This window comes from Medicago sativa, chromosome 1 (assembly GCF_051527215.1).
Source record: "Medicago sativa cultivar Bolivia chromosome 1, Bolivia_mono, whole genome shotgun sequence".
Classification (NCBI taxonomy): Eukaryota; Viridiplantae; Streptophyta; class Magnoliopsida; order Fabales; family Fabaceae; genus Medicago; species Medicago sativa.
In genome coordinates, this window is record NC_140749.1 from 83,708,055 (window position 1) to 83,724,731 (window position 16,677).

General features: G+C 33.8%; 1 pseudogene across 1 annotated transcript; it reads left to right on the forward strand.

The window, feature by feature from the left end:
• The first annotated feature begins 9,964 nt into the window (after positions 1-9,964).
• Positions 9,965-15,476, forward strand: LOC146958295 (small ribosomal subunit protein eS4-like; annotated as a pseudogene). Its single transcript, XR_015024601.1, has 2 exons — positions 9,965-10,044; positions 14,528-15,476. The product of XR_015024601.1 is annotated as a small ribosomal subunit protein eS4-like (transcript).
• The last annotated feature ends 1,201 nt before the right edge of the window (positions 15,477-16,677 follow it).

Consider the following 16,677-nt stretch of genomic DNA (forward strand, 5'->3'; position numbering starts at 1 on the left):
TTTCGGAGAATTTATGCATGCTGGGAAGACCAAAGATATATGCTTGCTGGGAATGTATGCAGCTTGCAGGGAACACACGAGGATGGTGGTGGTAACATTGTTGGGGAAGGGAACTAGGATTGTTTTATCTTGGTTTTTGGGTGTCAAACATTGATTACGTTTGGACCTTTTTAACCTTTGATATCTCATTTTTTCTCGGGAAGGGAAAAAATAAGCAAAACCCTTGAGAATCGAGGTCCGGCAGTTGTTTTCGCTACGGGAAGGTGTTAGGCACCCATAACGACTATAGTATCCTATAGGAACCCTCTTTATTTTCTACGCGCACGCTTTATTTTTAAATGCTATTTGAAAAGTGATATTTGCACCTAAGAGTTTACTAAGTCAAGAATTGGAGGGAGAAGAAGATGTTTGAATTTTTATTTTATTTGAATTGAAGGAATTTTGATTCCTTGCCTACGTACCCTTTTAAGGGATCAAATCCACCGTAGTTCTCTTCCAAAAATGTTTTTGTTTTTGTTGATTGATTTTAAGTTTGAAAATTGGAGTTTTGAAGAATGGAGATTGAGAGGCCTTAAAGGCATGAGATTGAGGAAAAAAGTGAGGTTTGAATTAGTTATTTTGCAAAAGAACTCTAAGTATGATTAATTTTCATTGAAATTTGATTAAGAAAATAAAAGAGAAAATACAATGAGATTTTGGATCCCAAGGTTTATTGTGAAAATGATTTGAGTGATGTTGTTCACGTTTATTTGGAAAATGATTTTTCTAAGTGTAAATCCTAGGCATACATCTAGCAATATCTATGTGATGTGTGTTCATGTGTCGGTGCTTGTGTCGGTGTACATCATTAGAGTCCATAGTCCATATTACATCTTTGGCCTAGATACATTCTATGGTCTTGCAAGAATTTAAATTGCATAAAAGTAAAGTACAAAAAAAAAAATCCTAAGTGTTACATTCTAATTTTTGCATGAATTTTAAAGTGTAAGAAATAAAAGGATGAGAATGTGAGATGGAGGATGAAATGCTTATGATGTATGAAACATGAAGTAGAGTGGTTAGTGAAAATAAGGCATAAAATGATAGAAATATAGGCAAGGAAATACTAAACAAAGAATAGTAAAAAAAGGACAAGGATAAAGTGTTAAAATGTAGTAAAAATTCACCATAACCTCTCAATAAGTACATGACCTATAATTCTCCTATCATAAGCAATTTTTCAAAGACTTCATCGTATTATGAGTGTGAGAATTATAGGGCATATTCAAGTTAAGGATCATGACATATTTTTAGGTACACTTAGCACTTTATTTTCACATACACACATTTACATGACTTGTAGAACAAGAAACTAATCATAAATATTCACATGCAGCAAGAAACACATACAAACAGTAGCTAAAACTTCACAAAATCATATGGTATAGGTCACAAACATTTATCAAGAAATTGGAACTAGAATCAAGCAAATTTTCACAAATTTTTAATTCAAAACATCACAAAATAGCAAGAAAATCAACACATTATTTTTTCCAAGTTTCAATATGCAAAAATCATCACAAAAATACCACAAAACTATCAAGAAATGTGTATGAACATTTTTAGAATTTTTGGACACAAGAACATATAAAACTTCACAAATTTTAACAAAACATAATAAACAATTAACTAGAAAATACCACATATTTTTTAATCAAGATTTAACACATAACAACATCACAAAAATGTTAAGGAAAAGATCAAGAACATATAGAAATTTTTTTAGGAATTTTTAAAGGATTTTTAGACTCAAAAATATACAAAAAATTCACAAATTTTTACAAAAATAGTAAACAAATTAACAAGAAATTCCACATATATTTTCCTCAGGTTTTGTCACATAAAAACATCACAAGAAGGTCAAGAAAAATATTAAGAACATATGAAATTTTTTTTTAGGATTTTTAATATGGAATTTTAGACAAAACAGGGGTGCAATTAGCAAGAAAATAGTGTCAAAATAGCAAACAATGAGGGAAAACGAAGTTACCAGCAACATTAGGCCCAAGCCCAACACTAATACTGGATCTGGATCATCCAGATGCCTCAGGGGCCATTGGATTGATCCAGACCTAGCAAACCCTAGATCCAACGGTCTAAACACAGGGGAGCATGGCAAGGAGCATGGACGCACACACATGAGATTGCAGGGAAGTATATAAGCAAAAACTATGAGGAAAACAACACAAACCCTACTTGTTTCTCTCTCTAACGTGAGAGGAAGAGAGAGAGAGTCTGCAAAAGGACATTATCTTCTCCGATGAGTTCAAGAACGCCGGCGTGGTGGCTGCCGGTCCAACAGGGCGGCGCCGCCGCGCTGGAGACCTAAAACTCCTCTTTTTCAAAACTCTTTTCACTGAATTTCTCTACTCTTCCTCCTTTCCTCGTTTACCGATTCAGTTTTTTGAAACGAACTCCCAAGGAGCCTAGGTCTACACAAACAAGTTTCGGTATTTTCTAGAAAGAAACGTAGAGAGGAACGAGGAATACCTTGCTGACGAGTCTCAGAACTTTGATTCGGCTTCGTCTTCCTACTTCGTCCTTGGATTTCCTGGTAGTTGTCCAAACCCTAACCGTTTCAGCTTTTTGCAGATTCAAAGTCCTTTCGTTGTTGATCTTCGATTCGATGCTTGATTTGAAACCCTAGGGTTTTGGATTGACTCTGATCGAACTTTGATTTGGTTTCGTTGAATATTTTGATTCGGTTTGGACGAAGCTATTTCAATCTTGATGAACTTGCTTCGAAACTCTGTTGAATTTGATTTTGCTGAATCGTTTCTCTTCGCATTCACTGATTCTTCGATTTTTCTTCTTCTCTTCTTCGATCTTCTTCTCGTGATCGCCTTTGGCTTGAATTGCGAGAAGAGGAATCAACACAGTTCGATGATGATGATTTTCGAAGGAAATCAACTGAGAACTATTGGAACTTGACGAAAATCTACCGAATTGGCATGGTTTTTGTTTCGTTTTGCTGATAATTTGTATTTATTTTGTGCAATTGATGATGATTTTGGAGTTGGTTACGGTGGTTGACGGTGGTGTGAGTGGTGGTTTCGGTTGGTTACAGTGACGGTTATGGATTGTTAGAGTTTGAACATTCAAGAGTGTTCTTGAATGTTCTTGAGACTTTGTTTGTGATTTTTGTGGTGTTTGATCGAAAAAGTGTAGAAAGAGAGGAATGAAATATGTTTCTGGTGATGTGTAACAGAATGAGTGGTGAATTGACCTTTGACTGATGACTGGGCTTTTATAGCTGAGGTGTATGATGACTGGACCAATGGACTAATGACACGTGACACTGGACTTGTAACAAACTTTGAACAACTTTGACCTGCAAAAATAACAAACTAAAAGGACCAAAAATGCAAATAACAAAACTTTAAGGGCTAAAATGCAATTAGTAATAAATTTTTTTTTTAGGACTAAAATGAAAATAAAAAATAAAATTGAATTAAAATTGGTAAACTGGAAAATAACGTAAAGTGAAACGATTAAAAATGACAAAACGGACTAAAATGAACCAACTACTTAAATGAGGTACTTTAAAGTAACCTCTCTCTGTCGAAATTTCGTGTGAAATGACCAAAATGCCCCTGGGGACCAAAACGACTCAAAATGACTCAGATGCAATTTTAAAATGGATTTTATCATGAAATTAAAGCAAGAGTTTATTTAAACCAATTGAAAAGACTCAGAGACAATTTTTAGAAATTAAACAGAGTTTTAACACATGAAAAGACTAAAATGCCCCTAGGGGCTAAACTGACTCAAAATGACTTCAAATGCAATTTTTGAAATGGATTTTGACATAGAATTGAAATAAAGACTTATTCAAACCAGTTGAAAAGACTCAAACAATTTTTCAAAGACTGAAAGAAATTTTAACATAGGAAATGACTAAAATGCCCTTTTTCATGAATTGTGCAAGTAATATTGAAATAGGATGCAGAGAAAGATGCAATTGATCAGAGACATATCAAATGACTTGAAATGCAAGAAAAGAAGAATTGAGCTAGTATTTTTAGGTCCAAAATTAGGGTATAACAAGGATTTATAAGCTTCTTAATCCTTCATGACAAAAACACCCTTTAATAAAATTCATTGCAAATTCAATTGCTTTTTTAAAGTTCAAGATTAATGTTTTAAATATACCATCCTAGTGGTTCATGCTGCAAACAAATCTATGCCATTCAAAACCGTATTTCTAAATCTAATGGCTGACATCGATTTTGAAATTAAAAAAAGAAAAAGAAATTGTAGTCTCCTACGGTAGGAGACCCATTAAGGTTGCCTACCGTAGCCAACGCCGGAAATTATATTCTTACATAAACTTATAACATGTCAAAAGGAGCATATCGCTTGATTTTTCAAGATGTGGTCAAGAAGCCTTTACCTCTTTAAAACTTGATCTGGAACAAATTAGTTTCTTTCTGTCATTACTCTCTTACAAAATAGGCTTCCAACAAAACTCAAGTGACTCATTGTGATATCCTTAACCCAAATCGTTTTTCTAGAAATTTCTACTATAATTGATCCTCTCATGCTCATCAATTTTGCAATCTTTTTGCTTTGAACAAATAATATCATGATGTTTTTCATGCCCTTTGTTGACATGTATTTGGATCATGTGATCAGAATGCAACAACAAGAATTTAGGTTATAAAGAATTGTCTTTAGGGTGTCATTGATTTTTACCACAGAAATAGGAATCTATCAAAAAGTAAATACATGAAAATAAAGGCTTAATACATCCCCCGGTCCCTTAACTTATTTGATCACATGCTATGAATTTCTTTTTTGTTTTGAACCATATGTATCATGTAATGTACTTCATGTTTATATCAATGAATGAATATTGATTTTGGTTCAATCTTGCATATTTTTATTTTTATGCAATATATTATGAAATTGAGGGGGAGCTTTTTAAAGTTCTTAAAAACTCTGCATAATGGATTATAAAAATGAGGGGGAGCATTAAAATAAATTTTCAAGCTATGTTATTCTTCATATATATAATCAAAATCCTTAATCCTAAATCATATGTTTATCATCTTCAAAAAGGGGGAGATTGTTGAGGCAAAATCCCTAATTAATTTTAAAGATAATAAACCAATATGATTAAAGAATTAATGGACTTTGATTAATTCCTTGGTATTTAACTTGTGCTCTTGAGTGTTTTACTAAGACAGGAACAATGTTTAAATCATACCAAGAATCAAGAAATCAAAGGACATTTGAATTCAAGATCTAACATTGAGGTCAGAAAGTTAGATCAGAATGTTGCTCGAAGATCAGAATGTTCAAGCAAAGATCAGAAGGTTGTTCTTAACAAGCCAAGAATCTCAAGAACATTGATCCAGGTTATGCAAGGCACATGCGACATGGATATATGTCCAGAAAAGTACATTTGCATGGATCAAGCAATAAAGGCATCTATGGTGATTAAATTATTAATGGACTTTGATAGTTCTTGGTATTTGTGCGTTCTTGAGTGATTAACCAAGACACAAACAAAGTTTAAATCATACCAAGATACAAGAAATCAAAGTACATTTGAATTCATGAACTAATTCTGAAGTTCAGAAAGTTAGTTCAGAATGTTGATCAGAGAGTTGATCAGAACGTTCTGATGAGAGTTCAGAAGGTTGTTCATAAGCAAACCCAGATTCATCAAGAACGTGAAGAACATGCAAGCACACTTGACATGAATAAAAGGTCCAGAAAAGTACATCTGCATGGATCTATCAACAATAAAGGCATGGACAAGGAACTATGTCAAAAAGGTCTTTAATGTTCATCTAAGACTATGAACATTAAAGTAATAGGATTATTCCAATGAGAATATTATCCTAGATGTTGCATTCACTGCACTTCAGTTGTGTCTCTACTATTAGGATTGATTACATCAAACGTAGTCTTACAAATCATCCTAAAGTAAGCACAAATGAAACATTCTGATGATCAGAATGTTCACTCCTGCACATGCTTCCAGCCATGAACAGTGTAGTTGGTGGAAAGAAGAAAAAGGTAGCAAAAGGAGATCTTGCATCAGAGATAACATATTCTCTGAACTGAATCAAGCAGATTTCGTGGAAGCATGGGCCTGAAGTTGCAGATCCACTATCCTCTCTCTCCTGCACAAAGTCCAAGACAGATTTGGTTTTACTTTATCCCACCTTTTCTAGCAAAACTGGATGCATATGGAAAGGCTACTTTTTGGAGGATAAAACTCAAACAAATCTCATGTCACGTATTGGGCAAGCCCAGAAATTCATCAAACATTCATCAATGATGAACCCAGATGAAGAACATCATGAATATCCAACATTCTGATGAAGAACACAACAACATTCTGATGTTCATCCTGGGAACGCAACAACATTCTGATGGTCAGAATGTTCGCCCAGAATTTCAAGTAAAAGCTTGTGGGACCCAGGACACATGGCATAACACCATTGGACACCCTACAACGGCTATATGAACCCAAGGACTCTATAAATACAGTTCAAAGGCTCAGCATTACTTGCACTATTGCAAAGCATACAAGAAAACAACTTGATTTTGTTTGAAGCTCTTGCAATCTGAAATTGATCAATCTCTAAGGCTTTTGTTTCCTTAGTGCACATCAATACTCTCTGTTATCTCGTGCAAAGATAACTTTCTCTTCCCCCTCCTCTGTTTGATTCTCAAACATTCATACTCCACACAAATTGCAAAGCATACAAGAAAACAACAAAGTTTGTTTGAAGCTCTTGCAATCTGAAATTGATCAATCTCTAAGGCTTTTGTTTCCTTAGTGTACATCAATACTCTCTGTTATCTCGTGCAAAGATAACTTTCTCTTCCCCCTCCTCTGTTTGATTCTCAAACATTCAAACTCCACACAAATTGCAAAGCATACAAGAAAACAACAAAGTTTGTTTGAAGCTTTTGCAAACTGAAATTGATCAATCTCTAAGGCTTTCATTACTTAGTGCACATCAATACTCTTTGTTATCTCTAAGATAACTTCTCTTTCTTTCTTCTTGTCTGTTTGATTCACAAACATTCAAACCTTCATACAAATTGTACCAAAGTCTCATCTAGCTTTAGGGGTACTAAAGTGTTAGTTTGAGCAAAGGTTGTAAAAGTCTAAGTGGTTAACTTAGCAATAAGGTGCAAGCCTGCTGAGGCTTAGAGAATACAGGATTGTAAGTGTTCAGGTGAACACAGATTGTAAGGTGCAGGATTTGAGAGGTTATCTCAAGCATCATAGTGGAAACTCTCACAAGATTGTGAGGAGTGGACTAACCCACATTGGGGGAACCACTATAAACTTCTGTGTGTTCTTTCTCTTCCCTTTACTCTTTTAAATTCAGTATACACTAAACACACACAACACAATTACTTAATTAAATCAGTTTCTGCATAATCTGCACAAGAACGTCAGAACGTTCTGAAGTCAGAAAGTTAACTTAACTATTCCAAGTAAACTACTTGAGAATCATTTTTAAGTTGCAGGTTAATTTTTAAAGGGTCACAATTCAAACCCCCCCTTTCTTGTGACTATTTTATCCACTTCAGTTACAACCAACGCAGCGCAGTGTTTCCAATGATTTCACGTTGCACTGGGTGCGACTCCAAAATGGTGTTTCCGATAGTGAAAAGGTGAAATTTTCTCTGTGAATAATTATCTGGTAGCAAAAATAGCACAGTTTAGCACCCATGTTTTCACGTTGACATTTTCAAGGATTAAGTTTGTCATTTTGGCTGAAATAGTGATTGAGATAGAGGGGTATCAGACGGTCATTAATAGTACAACTCATTCGCGTGGATGGTGCGAAAAAGTAATTCGCACCCTTAATCATTTTCCTTTCACAAATTATATCTATACAAATTAGGAAATTATATTCTTACATAAACTTATAACATGTCAAAAGGAGCATATCACTTGATTTTTCAAGATGCGGTCAAGAAGCCTTTACCTCTTTAAAACTTGATCTGGAACAAATTAGTTCCTTTCTGTCATTATTCTCTTACAAAATAGGCTTCCAACAAAACTCAAGTGACTCATTTTGATATCCTTAACCCAAATCGTTTTTCTAGAAATTTCTACTATAATTGATCCTCTCATGCTCATCAATTTTGCGATCTTTTTGCTTTGAACAAATAATATCATGATGTTTTTCATGCCCTTTGTTGACATGTATTTGGATCATGTGATCAGAATGCAACAACAAGAATTTAGGTTATAATGAATTGTCTTTAGGGTGTCATTGATTTTTACCATAGAAATAGGAATCTATCAAAAAGTAAATACATGAAAATAAAGGCTTAATACATCCCCCGGTCCCTTAACTTATTTTATTTTCTCAGTTTGGTCCCTTAACTATTAAGTGTCTCAATTTGGTCCTATAACTCTTCTGCCGTTTACTATTTTAGTCCTCTCCGTTAGTTTTTTCCAAAAACCGTTAACCTCTTGTCCACTTGTCATTTACAATTGATGATCAATGGCTGGATTTAGAGAACACACAAACATACAATGAACTCACAACTTATAATTATTTCTATTGAAATTCCTACAAATAAAAATTAAAAAAGAAATAAAAAAATTCTCTTCTCTTCTCTGTCTTCCCTTCCTCCTCTTCTTTCTTCCTCGTCTCTTGGTCCTGTTCCAGTTCTTCTCTTTGTTCCTATTATCTTCTTCCAATCTTTCATATAAAAACTCATTTTAGAATTCCAATCCTTCATCATCAACATCAATCCTTTCATATTCCAATCTAAACACATTTTGGGATCTAATCTATACTCTTCCAAATCCCAATCTAAACCCATTTTTTTATGAACATTAACCCATTTTGCTATTGTTGTTTTGTTGTTGGGGAGCAGATTTGGACCGGATTAAAACGGAAAAATGGGTTTAAACCTCTGATTCCTGATGCACTGTTGTTCCTGTTGCGTTTTTGTTCTTGGAAAATTAATTCCAATCCAATTTTGCTGCACTGTTATGCTGCGTTTTTGTTCCTTTTGTTATGCTGCACTGTTATGCTGCGTTTTTGTTCCTTTAGTTCTGCTGCTTTTTTGTTCTTGGAAAATTAATTCCAATCCAATTTTGATTCCAATTCCTGTTGCGTTGTTCCTTCTGTATTGTTTCCTTATGCGTTTTTGTTGTTGTACCTTCTGTTCTTTCCAGATTTACCAATTCAATTCTAGTTTTTTTTTTCTTCTTAATATTAATAATGAGTTTCAATTAATTTGAGATTTTGGTGAGGATTTAATTAATATTTCTGGGTTTATAAGAACATAATATTTAATATGACGAAGATCATGAGAAAGAAAGGAGAAGGAGAAGGAGAATGAGAATGTTTTTTTTTTAGGAATGATTCTGATAGTAATTTTTTTTTTAGAATGTTAAGGAAAATGAAACGAAGAAGATGATGATTCTGATAGTAATTATTTTTTTAAGAATGTTAAGGAAAATTAAACGAAGAAGATGATGATTCTGATAGTAATTATTTTCTTAATTTTAAGATGATGAATAAATATGAGAGTTTTATTTGGGGACGATTTAGAGAAGAAGATGGAGAAAAAAATTAGGTGTTTGTGGTTCATTATAAGCTACAATAGATCTCTCCTTGATCCAACGATCTCCATTTAAAAAAAAAAGATCAAACGATTAAAAATAAAAGATTTAATAAGGTCTATGGTGAACCACCTATAAAGTTGGTCCAGCTTAGACATTTAAGGTTAAAAACTAACAAACAGGACCAAAATAGTAAACGACAGAAGATTTATGGGACCAAATTGAGACACTTTATAGTTAAGGGATCAAACTGAGAAAATAAAATAAGTTAAGTGACCGGGGGATGTACTGAGCCCTAAAAATAAATTATGCATATATTATGCAAGCGTAAAATACCAACTGAGCTAAGTTCACGAAGGTTTTGCTTTCAACTTTGAACCCACCCACCCACGGCGGAACTTATCTATGACCAGATTCAGCTCAAGACTTCAACATGGCAAGAGGCACTACAAGAAATTTGCCATATAGCAACGGTCACTTTTAGCAACTGCAGAAAAAAGAGTTGCTATAGATAAAATTTAGCAATTGATGTTCCAATACCCCGTTGCTGTAGGTTAAGAATGAAATGCGCCAAACATTTTCACCAAATATTCCATTGGCACCAAAACAGCCCGTTCAGTTTTTTCCCATCTTTTAATTATTTTTTCTCTTTCCCACGTTTCTTTCTTTCACACAACAAAACTGAAAGAAAAAACAAAAAATCAAAAACCTAACTCCAAAACACTACCCATTGAACCTCCAAAACCCACTCCAAATCGATTTCCTCTTCCTTGTAAAACCCAAATCTCAAATCTGAGAACACCTCCCTCATTCGATCCAATCACAATGGAGGTAAGGAAAAAACCCAGATTGAACCCAAATCTCACATAATCCTCATAGAAATCCTCTCTAAATCCATCCAATCACAACCCCTAAATCACTTTTCTCATAATCACTTTTCTCATAATCACTTTTGTCATAATCACTTTTCTTAGAATCTTCTTCAATTAGTTTTCTCATAATCGATTGTTGCTCAAAACCCCCAAATCGATTTCCTCTTCCTCTTCTGTCAGAGTTAGTGCAGAGAAAAAGGTTTCACCATATCGATTTCTTCTTCCTCGTACTTGCTACTTCTTATTCATCATCACTGTGTTTTTGTGTGTCATTATATTGTTTATTTTTATTATTTTGGTAGGTTATGTTGTATTCTTATAATCACTTTTGTGTGTCATTTTTATAGTTTATTGTTTATGATCTCCAAAGATTTCTATTAGTTTTTTTGTGGGTGATAGTGTTGTGCTTTGGGTCCATTAAGTAGATACAAATAGGGCAATGAATATTATATTAGAATTGAAGATTTTGCTTTAGAGTTTGGACAAATTTAGTTTGGATTTTACTTGGAAATAAAATATTTAGCGAGGTGTGTTGCCTGCTGTTTTACTTGGAATTAAATAAATATTTTACTTGGATTTTACTTGGACAAATTTGGTTTTTGGGTGTTGTTTTGGTGTGGTCTGCTGTCAGTGCAGTGGCTGCTAGGCTTTTTTTTTTGGTTTGTTTTGGTGTGAACCTGTGTAGTGTTTGGCTGCAGCCTTGGTTTTTGCTGTATCGTGTCTATAGTTATTTGTGCACTGTCAAGGGGGTTGCCTTTGTTTAGCTGCAGCGCCCCTGCTGGAGTGTTGATTTTGTACTCTTTTTGTGCTCATCTTTCATTGCTCATGAGGATGGTAGCCTAATAATATTTGATGTTAAAAAAAAAAAGATAGCATGTTGCTTTTGTTTGGACTGGAAAAGACAATTGCTAACTTGTTTTGAATTTCTGTCATAATAACATGCTATAAATTTTAGGTGTTTTCTGATTGTGATTCCTTGTGATTATTAACTGTCAATTTAATTATGTAATTGAATACCAGGTGCTGGTAACAGTATTGGTGTTGGATTAGGCGCTGAGATTGTTTTCTCTACCACTGTTACCTTTGAGTTGGTATACATTGTTTTTGCTGCTGCTGATCCTAAGTGAAGTGCTAGAGATTCACATGTGCTGGTATGTTTACAATCATTTTTTGTTTTTTTTTTCCTTTTTTTGTTGCCTTGTTTTCAAAGTGCATGTATATGTATGATTTGTGTAGAATATACTTGTTATCAAAAAATTGAGTACAAATTATTTCAACAAAAATTTCTAAACTTAAAATGAAGAATATACTTTTGTGTTTTCAGAGTGCATGCATGTATATGTATGAACTATGTAGAATTTACTTGTTGTGTTTTGAATCTGGAACATTGTTTTGATTTTATGTTTCACTTTAATTCTCATTATCCATTGACCATTGATTTGAGAACATGTTATTATCTTTGAGCTTACATTTCTTGTTACTTTAATTAAGATTTTGTATTGTGATGGATTTTTATGCAATGTTTGTATTGTTGTCTAATGATATTTTAACATTTGTTTGGGATTTTATATGAAATCACAAATGTGGGAAGTTGTTTGTTCTAACATTGATTAGCGCCTAGGAGGTCAACAACGAAATAAAATATCTCATTTAAATATTTCAACATGGCTTGCCCTCATATCACATTAGTCATTTAAAGTATAAAAAAGGTCAGTCATGCTAGATTGACACTTATTATCCTCTTTATCCATTAATAACAGTAGTTATTTAACACATAGATTGATTAAATCTGAAGTCTATGGAGTTCAGACCCACCAACGCATACAAATCCAGTTGGTACTTGAAAGATTAATAGGCATCCCCTTGAGAGTGTCTTTGAGAAGTTCATAGGTTATATTTTGAGAAAATAATCTTACAGTGGCAGCCCAACTTATAAGGGATGTATAGGTAAATCTTTTTCAATTTGCTGCCTGCAATTTAATAATTAATAGGCAGTATAGCCTGTTCATTATATAATCATATTAACAAGTTTGAGCTGGTTTTTTGTTTTTAAGTTACTGTAATTTAAATTTGATTCTGTTTATGACTTTAAGTGTGTTGTTTACTGCGTGCTTGACAATGAGTGTGTACTTTGAGTGTGACTTTGAGTTTGTGACTGTGTAACTTTGACTCTATTTGCTGCTTTAAGTTCCTCGAATGGAGAATAGAGGGTGGGTACATGATCCGACAAAAGAAAGTGAAGAATATATCCGAGGGGTTAACGAATTTCTTGAATTTGCTTTTATAAACTCAGAAGAAAACGGAAAAATATTGTGTCCTTGTATAAAATGTGCTAACTACGATTCACATTGTCGATCAAGTGTTTATGAACACTTAACTGATCCACGACGTTGATTCCTTAGACGTTATACGAAATGGATATTTCATGGTGAGAGACCCGCAAATTCAATTGGCACATCTGACCAACATTATGAAATGGAGCATGACATGGACGGGTTACTTCGTGATGCTTTTGCAATGCCTACTTTAGAAGAGACAATCTCTGGTGGCTGAAAGGAATCCAGAAGTAGGAGAAAATGTGAAGTTTTACAAATTGATGAAAGAGAACGAACAAGTTCTTTATCCAAACTGTAAGAAGTATAGCAAACTATCCTTTATGGTGCATTTGTATCATTTAAAGTGTCTTCATGGGTGGAGTGACAAGTCCTTCTCTATGCTATTAGATTTATTGAGAGATGCTCTACCAGAAGGGAATGTTTTATCTGTTCTAAATTTTGTTTTAAATTAATGAACCCTGTTTTGAATTTTGTTCTGAATTATGTTCAATTGTTCTATTTTAATGAACATTTATGTTCTGATTGTGACATAAAAGTGACCCTTTTCAATTGTTTTGATTGTCATATTAATGAATTCTATTTTAAAATGTATTCCTTTAATCTATATTTCTATTATAATTTTTCAGGAAGAACTAAACAAACATAATAATGAGGCAAAAACTTCTCAATCGGTCGAGACACAAAGTCATATGCCTTGGAAGAATGACATTTATTCCCGAGTAAAAGGAGCTGAAAAGAGGGGACATATGCGTTGTATAGGAAATATTCCCAAACCTAAGAAATCAAAAGCTTCTTTGTCTGAATATCAAGAATTGAGGAATGAACTTAAGAAACTGCGAGAAAGTCAAGAGAGGACAAATATATTTATGGCAAATATGATGTCAGTGATACAAAATCGATTATCTCAAGAAGATTTGAATGTTATTTTACAAGCTGCAAAACAGGTATATTATATAATTGATATTTTACATTTCGATTTCAGATTTTGAATATTATGATAACATGAATTAAGTAGAGTTTGTAACATATTTTTTTTTATTTTTAATAGGCCGCAGATGCTGCTAGTGCTGCAAACCAGATAAATTCTTCAAGTCGATGCAGTGATGAAGACGGAAGCGAGGAAGATTAGATTAGAAACTGTTTTTATCTTGGATATTTTTATGCTCATCTAGTGTTCTTTTGTCGACGTAGTATCTATTTTGGTGTTGGTTATTATATAAAATTGAAATTACTTTGTTATTTTGGTATGTTTGTAAGACTTCCTACTTTGATCATATAATTGAAATTTTCTTTGATGTTGCCTTAAATTTTGTGTGGTGCAATAAAAAAGTATTGCCGAATATATATATTTTTTTGGTCAGGAATTATTGTAAAAATTTTATTATTATTAAAAAATATTCATATTAGGGTGAATTTTATTTGAAAAAAGGAGACCTATAGCAACGGACAGTTTGGTCCTATACCAACGGATATTTAGTTTGACCAAAGCTATTTAATAGGTGGAAAATGGCGTTGCTATAGCTCCGAAATCTTTAGCAACAAGCTGATTTTCCGTTGGTATAAGCTATTGGGACGGCATTCTTGCCGTTGGTATAGGCATAGTATCCTAGACGCCAGCAGGTGGCCGTTGGTATAGGTTTTATGACCTATACCAACGGTTTTTGGGACCTTTACCAACCGTTTCTGCCGTTGCTAAATGGCAAATTTCTTGTAGTGAGGGTTGAAGAAACACTTGAAGAGACTCAATGCTCCAAAACATTGGATGCTTGACAAACTTGGTGGAGCCTTTGCACCAAAGCCATCATCTGGACCCCACAAGTCAAGGGAGTGCCTTCCTTTGATCCTCATCCTGCGAAACAGACTGAAATATGTTCTAACATACAGAGAAGTTATTGCCATCTTAATGCAACGTCATGTTCTAGTTGATGGCAAGGTTAGTACAGACAAGACATATCCCTCTGGTTTCATGGATGTTGTTTCTATTCCCAAAACAAATGAAAACTTCCGTCTTCTGTATGACACCAAGGGTCAGTTTCGTCTCCACTCTGTTAGGGACGATGAGGCAAAGTTTAAGCTCTGCAAGGTTCGATCTGTTCAATTCGGACAGAAGGGCATTCCATATCTGAACACCTTTGATGGTCGCACCATCCGCTATCCAGATCCACTAATTAAGGCTAATGACACCATCAAACTTGACCTTGAAAATAATAAGATCACTGATTTTATCAAGTTTGATGTGGGAAATGTTGTCATGGTTACCGGAGGAAGGAATAGAGGTCGTGTTGGTGTCATCAAGAACAGGGAGAAACATAAGGGAACTTTTGAGACTATCCATGTTCAGGATGCAAGTGGTCATGAGTTTGCCTCTCGGTTGGGCAATGTGTTTACTATTGGCAAAGGAACAAAACCTTGGGTGTCTCTTCCTAAAGAAGGCAAAGGTATCAAATTGACTGTTATTGAAGAGGCTAGAAAGAGGCAGGGCTGCTCAAAATGTAACTGCTGCTTAAATTTTTTGATCAAATTGCATGGCTTGCAGATTGTAGTTATTTTAAGATGAGTGAGCATTTTTGTTGAAGTGACTAAGCATATTTTTTTTATTTTCATTGTACTAAGTGCAATTCTGAATTGTCTTCATGCTATTTCAGTTTAATTGCCTTTACGAATATTATGGTGACATGTTCTTCATCCTATTATTTTCTTCTTTGTATTCCGTTGTTGTGATGTTTAACATGGTCATAATTTTGATCCCTTGTAAAAAAAACTGAATTAAGTTTACGAGGAAAAAAAAAAGCATATTTAATTCTAAATAAATTGCATCATATAATAGAAGTGGTTTTTGAAGAATCAAAATTGTTTGGAGTTGAACTCACTGACAGGTCCCGTAATTATGCAAAAGTGCAAAGATACAAAAAAGAAGTCCATTAATTTGGATAAAAAAAACAAAGACAATAACTTAAAAGTTGTATCATGTACTATGACCTTAGCGTTCATGAAATCACATTCCAGTTTTTGAAACTATCACAAATCAATTTAGAGGTATTTTTTTAAGATTCATTCCAAAATCCCACGAAATAGAGCCTTCCATTTTGAGTGTGTTTCAGTGCAAGTAATGCAACATATAAATGAAAACCATATGCAGTGAAAGGGAGGATCCTATAGAGGAAGCTCACTAAACCAAGCAGCACCTCGTTCTTGTGATGTAATAAAAGTTCAAACTGAAAATGTGACCAAAGGCATGCTTTTTATGAATTAAGATGCTAAAGAACAAAATAAAAGAAGGAGCCATTGTCCTAAAAGTATATGAACGGTGTAAAACTTGTCTCTTTTAGTTTCACGTAAACTCTGCATTGAGATATCCAATTAATAAATTTTTTAATTAAATAATTATATGCTAAGTTTGAGTTATTTGGTATTTATTAGATATTTTTTTTCTTCAAAATATCAACACATTGTCGTGTACACATGAAACCTCATGTAAGATCCACATGATGTTTTTTTTTATTTTTTTTATTTTTATAAATTGACCACCATTATAGATGCTCTCACTATCTTGTTGCGAGCTCCCGTTTTTTTTTGGGAGCAAGCTTAGGAGATACATGAGGTGGAGGGGAGACATATCTATGTGCCTAATTTCTATTATTTTTTTTTTTTTAAACAAGCTAAAATGAGATATGATATAAACCAATATGAATTACCTCGCACAAGGTGTACAAGAGGCAAAACACCGAAAAGTATTTACATAGTCAAAGTGTCCTCAGAAAGAGGACCACCACGAAAGAAAATAAATTACAAGTGGACACCCATACACAAAAGCGGATGTTTCCACCAATCATGATAGCTATAGCTAAAGGTTGCCTGTTGAGATTTC